Source organism: Phlebotomus papatasi, chromosome 1, assembly GCF_024763615.1.
Source record: "Phlebotomus papatasi isolate M1 chromosome 1, Ppap_2.1, whole genome shotgun sequence".
Taxonomy (NCBI): Eukaryota; Metazoa; Arthropoda; class Insecta; order Diptera; family Psychodidae; genus Phlebotomus; species Phlebotomus papatasi.
The window spans coordinates 29435413-29444051 of NC_077222.1; the positions used below are offsets into that span (position 1 = coordinate 29435413).

The window sequence follows — 8639 nt, forward strand, 5'->3', positions numbered from 1 at the left end:
TTATGTTTTTTTAGTATGCGACATGCAATGTTGCCATAATTATTTTAATATTTTTGGCAAACTTTATTGAGTAGTTGTGATAATTGTGATCCATAATGAAGAGAGCGCGGACAAGTACCACAATCGCAAAAGAAAGTGGAAGCCGTCGAGCAATTTCAATACTAAAAGTCGTTGATAATTTTTAAAAATGACATGGACTATAATGCGACCCAAGTGTCAAATCTGGAACCAAATATGACCTATAGCGAAGCTTTACTGTAGCAGGAAATAAATCTCAATTTCAATGACTTTTACAATATTGATGATTAGCAGAAACCACAGAACAATTGGAAAACTCCCTGAGCAATGTAGATATAGAAGGTCAAAAATTATTATTAATCGTTTAGATAGTTACTATTATTGGTTCAACCGGGTAGTAGATAATTTGAATTGGGATTGCCAGTAAATTTCATCATACATTTTAGACGACAACCTGTACAGCAAAAAGCCGCAAAATATTTTGCTGATTACAGTGAAATCTTTGATTGAGTAAAAAGTAAAAAAAATGAACTTGATATTTGATGGGTATCAATCAATTTTACATTTTTTACATTTTAACTTTACATGTTAAAAATGTAGCACATGTTAAAGGCTTTTTTACTATGTAAAAAATTCGCCCAACCCTGCTCCTAAACAATCTTATTTGTTTATGGAACCAACTGCTATTGTGAGAGATAATACAGAGCTATTATTTATGATTTATTAATGGTTTTCGCAAAATGATAATTTTTTTATGCATGAATACTTCGTTAGAGATATGAAGAAAAATAGATTAGACGAGTATTTTGGCTAATTTAATTGCTAGGACTCAAAAACAGAACAATAATCCACAATTTTTTGGTATTCTAAGGGAAGGTAGCTCAATTTTAGGGAGTACGATTTTTCACGACAAGAGATCTTTCTAGGAATCACCTGATTACTACACTGTGAGAGAAATCCGAAAAAGTTAAAATAACATTCCGGAAATGTTAATTTTACCCTGCAGTATTGATCCAAAATTGGTGTAAATATTACCCTTTTTAGGTGTACTGGGGGTTAAAGTTACCCTTTTCATGTTGATTTTACCCTTAAAAGGTGTAAAATTAACATTAAAAAATGTCGATATATTTTTACACTTGAAAAGCGTTAAAGTTATGAGGAAAAAGAGTTAATCGCACCCCCGTTTTTTCCTCAGTGCCAGTGTACTATTCAAACTCATTAAAGGAAGTTTTTTAATAAATTGTTTTGAATCGGTTGGAAACCGTTAACTATGAATATAGAGCGTTCAGCAAAGTATGGCACATTGTGCCATTATGATTCTTAAACTTGTGTTCTTCCTCATTCATTCCTGGGGCCTGGTAATTTCAATTTGGAGCAAAATTGTCGATAGCAATTCACTTGACACTCTATTGCCTGCCCCATGGTGCTTCAAATACTTCTACATACAGTCTCCCCAATTGAGATCTCCTATCTCCTCACCATATCTCCCAAGTTCAAGCTCCCCGATGCGAGAGCGACTAATTTGTTCCAGTTAATGACACACTTCACATTCATCGCTGGCACCATATCATCAAGATACACTGGAATGGGGGGGAAAATTGTGGGAATCACAGAAAAATGAGCAAACAACTTTATACGTTTATACGACCTCTCACCATTTGCAATCTCTTCCATCCCTGGCAAACATAATTCCTTCCGGAGTCGGCACTCTATCCACACCATGGCAAGAAAACGACGTTCTTTTGATAACGAGACCATCTCCTTTCGTGTTGCATTCGAGCGGAGTGTGTAACAATTTGGTTTTTCGTGACTGAAATATCTGACGAGTCAGGAAGATTCTTTGATAGGGATGATGATGGGATGCTCTCGTAAAAGTGAGTTATGCACTCTTCAACTCGATCTCTCTATCTGCCTCCCGCACCGAGACCCTTTCTTTTTTTTCCCCATCAAAATGGAAATTTATCCATCTCTCCAGCATCATGTGGCTTCTCATTTGTGTATGCGAAAATGGTTAAACTGGTGTCAAGCATTCTCGCGAACAAATTGAGTTTTCTCAAGCAAGACACTCGTCTTCCCCTCTAGAAAATTGACATGCTAAGCTGGTAGAAAATCGCAAAGATTCAGTTTTCACTCTATTCCTTTGACGGAGGTCTATCAGCAATTTTTCTTCCCTAGAAAGACGCTCGTAGGCAAACGACTGAAATTTGCTATAACAAACTTGTTAACGAAACTGAATTATTTGTAAATATAATATTTCAAATTCAGTTTTTGTAATGAAAATTAGATTTAAAATATTTAATATTATATTTTAAAAGTTATGAGGTTAATTGTTAATTCATCCATTGCATCTCATTGCCCTGGCATCCATTATCCTATCGTGCACGAAGTCGTCTTCTGTAAGGACTAGAACAGCAGGGTTCTCCTTTCATCAGAGATGGGATCCCTCACTCTTAGAAAAGTTTAGACATCATTACTAATGAAAATTAGTTGATCGGGTGATTATTATCAAATCTATTAAAAATAGTTCTTATAATCTTAAAATATTTTACTCATAATAAATTTATTAGTAGTGAGAACATAAGGAAATATTTACTGTGAGTATTTTTACGTACTTTAGTTCAATGTTAATTGTATTTATGTACAGAGAAATTGTCAATCAGAGCAAATGACACTCAAATCATCCAGTTTTTTTCTCAGTGGAGATAGGAAAAATTCCTGCCTCCAGCCAGAATAGAACTGGAGACCTCTCGTTAACTAGACGAGTGCTCTACCAACTGAGCTATTAGAGGCCACATGCTCGGAAATATTTACGTTCATAAGTTGCGGCAATTATTCCATAATGATTTCATATAATTTATATTAGCTTGTGTTAATTAAATGAGATCGATATCCCAACTAATTTTGGTCACCAATTCCTTTTAGTTCTCACAACTAATGCAAATAAAGTTCTGACAACTTTTCAATAGTAAAGAGTGTTTTTTTTTACTTATGTGTTCAAGCTTTTTCGAGCTATATAGTAACCACAATTAATATGATATAATTATTACAGCCAATAAGATGGATATCAACTACATTTATTTAGTTATTGGAACTAATATGTTATAGTTCCAATGAAAACTTATTCACGATTAAAAATAAAAGGCTCTGTGTTTCATTTCATTCTATTTCGTTCTTACCAAATGTTAAAAAATTAAACTGAATGGTATCATGCTTTCTGCTCGTTGGAAAGGTCTTGAAACTCCTGAAAAGCCTAAACCGATTCCAATCAGTTATGAACCGATTTACAACCTTTGATTAATTTGTATCCGTAGTATTACTACAGATAATTCAATATCTGTACAGAATTACAGTCACACAGAGAAGTGATTTTAAAAAAGCGGTGTTGAAATTGGGGTTGAATTTGGTGTTGGAGTTGCTTGAACACCAAACGTAGTACCATTCACAACAAATTAACACCTAGTTTTCAATCAATGGTGTTATATGAAATGCTTTGGAGGTGTTGTATTAACTCCACCACAGAAATGTCTAAAATGGTGCAATAGTAACACCATCAATTCTCTATAATGGTGCTGTCACAACGCCAAGCGGTGTTCTTCACTATCCTTCGTGTGCTCTTTTCCCTCCCTGCTGCATCAGTAACAAATTGGCCAGTGAAGAGTGCGAAAGTCATATTACGCGATTTTCTGTGCTTTATCTAAAGTATTAATTGTGTTAATTAGTGCATTTTCGGAACGTATTTTTTTTACCAATAATTTAGATTTAGACAATATATCGGTGGCAGAAGTGTTCTCTTTTTTTTTACAATGGGATTTTCCAGCGGAAACTTCACAGAGATTTCTTGGTGAGTTTGCCCTTTGATTAATAATCTATATCAGGAAAATACCCCTCAATAGGACTCAAAAATCCCATTTATTTATTTAAACTGGTGTTAATGCTTGTTTACTGCTTTTTAAAAATTTCAGGTCAAACTGGGCGAATGACGATTTTGAAGGCAGGAGTCCAGAAAGGGCAATTCGGAAGATATCTCAAGAAATGTTCAAGCTTCATCATCAACGAAATTGAAAAAAACAGGAGATTTCTATCATTATCATCATCATTTTCAACCGATTATTCCTTTGGGGTCGTGAAAATATTGATCAAGGTAAGTAATTTATTTATTTTGAAACCGAAATTATAGCTATACCAATTTTTTTTTCAATGGCTACGGCACATCTTTCACATCAGGAAAATTTCATGAAATCAAAATTTATATCCCTTTCTCTCTCAAGAGCTGTGCATAATGTCTTTCGCCCTCTTCATTTCTTTTGAACATCACACCGAATTTAATTTAGTTCAGTCCAATTTTGAGGACTTATGCAAGTCTTGTGAGAGAGAAAGGGACGCGAATTTTGATTTCTTCAAATTTACTGAGCTAAAAAGTGTGCCTTAGGCATGATGATTTATATTGAGAAATATAAATACCTATACATCGCACACATTAATATGTAGTAAATTTATTTAGTTTCCAAACTTAAAGATAAAATTGCGAATACGTACTTAAACTTATCTTAAGGAGGGTGCCTGTATTACTAAAATTTTATGCGTTCTCCTGGATATAACACTTTAAGCAAAGAGACATTCGCGCAGGACCCAATCTCGAGAGTTCGAACATTTCCTAAAGTTGGGGCGCTTTTCCGCCCATTTATACCTAGACCTAAAATTTAAGAACCGTACATAATTTTATTATTGTATAATTCTATTTTTAGTTAGATAAAGATTAATTAAGATATTTTATTAAGAAAATCTCCGTGTTTCATTTAAAAAACTGAATATCTAATTTTCTTTTTCAAACATAAAATCAAATGTTTATTTCTAAAAAATGCACTATGCTTTATATATGTTTTCAGATGAGGAAAATTGATGGCCTAAGGGAAAATGTCCAGCCGTGAGAACAAGTGGAAAACAGACGGGAAGCCACATTTCAACTGCGATGTTCAATGAGGGAAAAAATTTGTTTTCTTTGGTATATTGGGAAAATTCAGGTAAATTATTAAAAAATAAAAAAAAAACAATTATTCATGTGTTAAAATCTTTTTACAAAAAAAATGTGATTAAAAATATGAATTAAAAAAATTAATGTTATATTGCAAATATTGTACTTATTAGTACTTAGAGTTTTAATAAAAATATTTATTAGAGCAATAAAATTCGTGTTTCATTTATTCTATTTCGTACGGCTATAGGTTTGGATATGGAAGCTTTTAAAAAAATCGTTATATTTTAAAAAAAATAGTGGTGGAAAATTCACACTTTTATTGGTGTAAAACGAACACCTATATCTTCTTGAGATGGTGTGATACAAAATCCACAATGGTGTTCCAACAACGCTAAATTTGGTGTTAATAAATTGGTGTGAAATTGGTGTAATCAGAAATCCAAAACCGGTGTTGGTTGCTTATTTGGCACCAATTGGTGTATTCTGAACACCAAATTGGGGTTAGTTGATTTTCTCTGTGTGTAATTCAGTTATATTACTCCTAAGGTGTTTTGGGAAATATTTTGAGTTTTTAATTAGATTTTAGATTTCAGAGGACGAGACCTATAAAAATTTATAGATAGTCCGGGGCTCCCTGTTCCCTGAATAAATAGTCGACATAAGTCCAAGAAGTGCATACATAAAAGCCAGCGTTTACATGTACCCCGTGTTTGCTACTGCCCCAGTTTTCTCTACCATCTATGTCACGAGTTCGAGCACTTTGCAAAGCCTGAGACACTTTGAGGCTATTTACACCGCTGCATTAGATTGGGATTGAACTGTTCCAAAATCGGATTTCGGATCATTAAGTCTCAATCTAAGGCCGCGATCTAAATGGTTTCATTGAGGTCATTTAGACTGTCGCATTAGAGTCAAATTGAATTGTCCCAAAATCCGATTTTGGGACAATTCAATCTCAATCCAATGCGGCGCTATAAATGACCTCTTTGTCACCTATCTTTTAAATAAGTTTTCTGAGTTAATTAAAAATCTTAAGCATAATTTATTAATACTTAACCTTCATTTGTTTTAATGCAACTAAGTTTTCAATGCATTCACGCTCTGGCTAATCAGGGAATGAGAAAGCAATGAAAAAATTTTGTGGTATTAAAACACTCATTAGATGTGGACAATATTTAATTCTAGTTTTTTAATCATAATAAAAAATTCTTCTAATTTCTTGATCATCTTTCAATTGACCTAGTCTTTTGTTTAGCCAATTGTTGGACTGCTCAATCATTTCTGGATTCATTTCGTCTTTATGCGAATTAACTTTTCCTTTCCGAACGAATCGGAAAGTTTTATCCGGAAGATCTAGCTTTAGTATCTTTCTCCTGTTGTTGAGCTCTTCCTCAAAATTCACTGTTGGATTTTCTAATGAGAAAAAATTGTAACTTAATAAAAAAATATAACTAAAAGATCATGATTTTTTTAATTTTTAATATGCGCTTACTCGAAAAGTTATCAAAGGAAAGATGATCAGCCAAAGACATCAATTGTTCCTCTGTGAAATTCTTCCCAAAAAATTTTGCAACTTTCTTTATCACCGTTAAATGATCTGTTACCATATCTTCATATGTCAAAAATAAAATATTGCCTTCATTCCTCATGTTCCAAAAGTCTAAGATATGCGTATCATAGGGTGAAAATAGAGCTGGAATTAAGATGGTAGAATAAGATAAAATGTATTTGAATTAATGGTTTAGTGGATTAGTGTTTAGTGCTTACTAAAGTCATTGAGGGATAATTCAACAAAGTCGCTAAATGATCCAGTAAAGGCCATGGTATTCCTATAATGATGGTAGAAGGATGTGATAACGTCTTTGGCATTCCTTGCCACATAGAGTATTTTTGGCTTAACCGTCCAGACTTGTTTGGGTAAGAGGGGAGCTGGAAGATGACTTTTCATATACCTCCTACCCGTCATCGCATCAAGTTCGCACAATGAATCCTTAAAGACCTTATCCGTAGCAACAGATTGGTTTCTGAGAAAGTAAATGGAATTCTTGCATTATGTAGCATAGAAAAATTAATAAGACTTACTCGAAATACGGAAATTTCTTCGATAATAACTCTCCCTTTCCACCCTTAAAGTCCAGATCATTGCAAATTTGCCAAACCATTTCCTGTGACCACGTTGAGCCACATTTGGCAAATGAAATTACCCAAACGTCATCTTTTCGTACTGCGAAATTTTCAATTTTTTCAGCTATTTTCTCATATCTATCAGGGAAGAAGTATGCTCGATCGTACCATTTGGAAGCAAGTTCCAAATTTGGAAATTTTGTATTTCGAACATGTATGAAGCGGTCTACATCGAGAAATTTGGCTTTCTCAGTTAATTTTTCGTCAACTTTTTCACAGACTATTGGCATCTTAACAAATCGACTACCGAAATGGAACTGAACACTGTTAGAGATAGCTACAATCAGTTATGTTGATTTCATAAGCATTTTTTATCTATTGATAGTGTTTATGCACTGAGAAAAAAACGGGGGTGCGATTGACTTTTTTTCCTCATAACTTTAACACTTTTTAGGTGTAAAAATATACCAACATATTTTAATGTTAATTTTACACCTATTTAAGGGTATAATTAACATGAAAAGGGGTAACTTTAACCCCCTAGACACCTAAAAGGGTAATATTTACACCGATTTTGGATCAATACTGCAGGGTAAAATAAACATTTCCGGAATGTTATTTTAACTTTTTCGTATTTCTCTCAGTGTGGAGAAAAAGCATTCTAGCTTTGCAGATTGCTCGAACTTGGAACATGCTTTACCAACAAAGAATTAGATGCATAACGTGCATAACACATTTATAAAAATAAAATTCATCGACTCTATTGGAGTCGCACTGTGTATCCTTGTTGAATCAAGATTTTACAACTTGAACTATCATGAACTTTGACTTTCAGATGATATAGCATTATAAAGTCGTGTTAATTAAAATTGCTCACTTCTTTGGTATAATTTCGTTATTTTTCTTTTAGTAGACGGGTATCACTAAAATCCAATTTATTTGGCTTTGTTTTGGGTTACCGCCACTTTTCTGCGTTTGGTCTTGAGCAAAATGTATAAGACAACATATTTCACCGTCTTATCTCAACGTGACTTTCAGCATGAGAGAAATTCATCACTCAAGATTTTGTAACAGAAAAAAGTTGTCAGAAAAATGTTTAGATAAATATTTTAGAGAAGGGCAAAAGATTGGACGATTTCATGGATTTCATGCGAGGAATGTAGAAGAGTTTCAGGAATTTTCATCATATTTCTAGCCAGTGGAAAATATGGTATAATATGAAATTGTAAGGAACGGAGGAATGGTTCAAAGTAGGTTAAAAGTGATGACTAAAAGTGTAAGCTTCTATTGGCATTAGAAATAGAAAAAAAAAGAGGAATTTGCTGTATGACAGGAAAGTGGTCTTCTGGGGAGTTTGTGAGTTCCGAAGGCAGGGAGAATGTGAGCAATATCTCAAAAATATGTCATGAATGAAATGTTGATTCGAGCAGAGATTTATTCGCGAGAATTTCTCGTTTTTCAAGTAAGTCAGGCAAGAGTGGACAGCCGGCTGGTAAGATGACTCCAATAGTGACACTACTGG

The 8639-nt window shown here is 33.7% G+C and overlaps 1 long non-coding RNA gene across 1 annotated transcript; it reads left to right on the plus strand.

Annotated features, from left to right (window-relative positions):
- Positions 1–3777: 3777 nt before the first annotated feature.
- Positions 3778–4932, plus strand: LOC129799605 (uncharacterized). The gene is made up of 3 exons (XR_008751527.1): positions 3778–3859; positions 3981–4159; positions 4905–4932. It is a non-coding gene; the product is annotated as an uncharacterized LOC129799605 (long non-coding RNA).
- The last annotated feature ends 3707 nt before the right edge of the window (positions 4933–8639 follow it).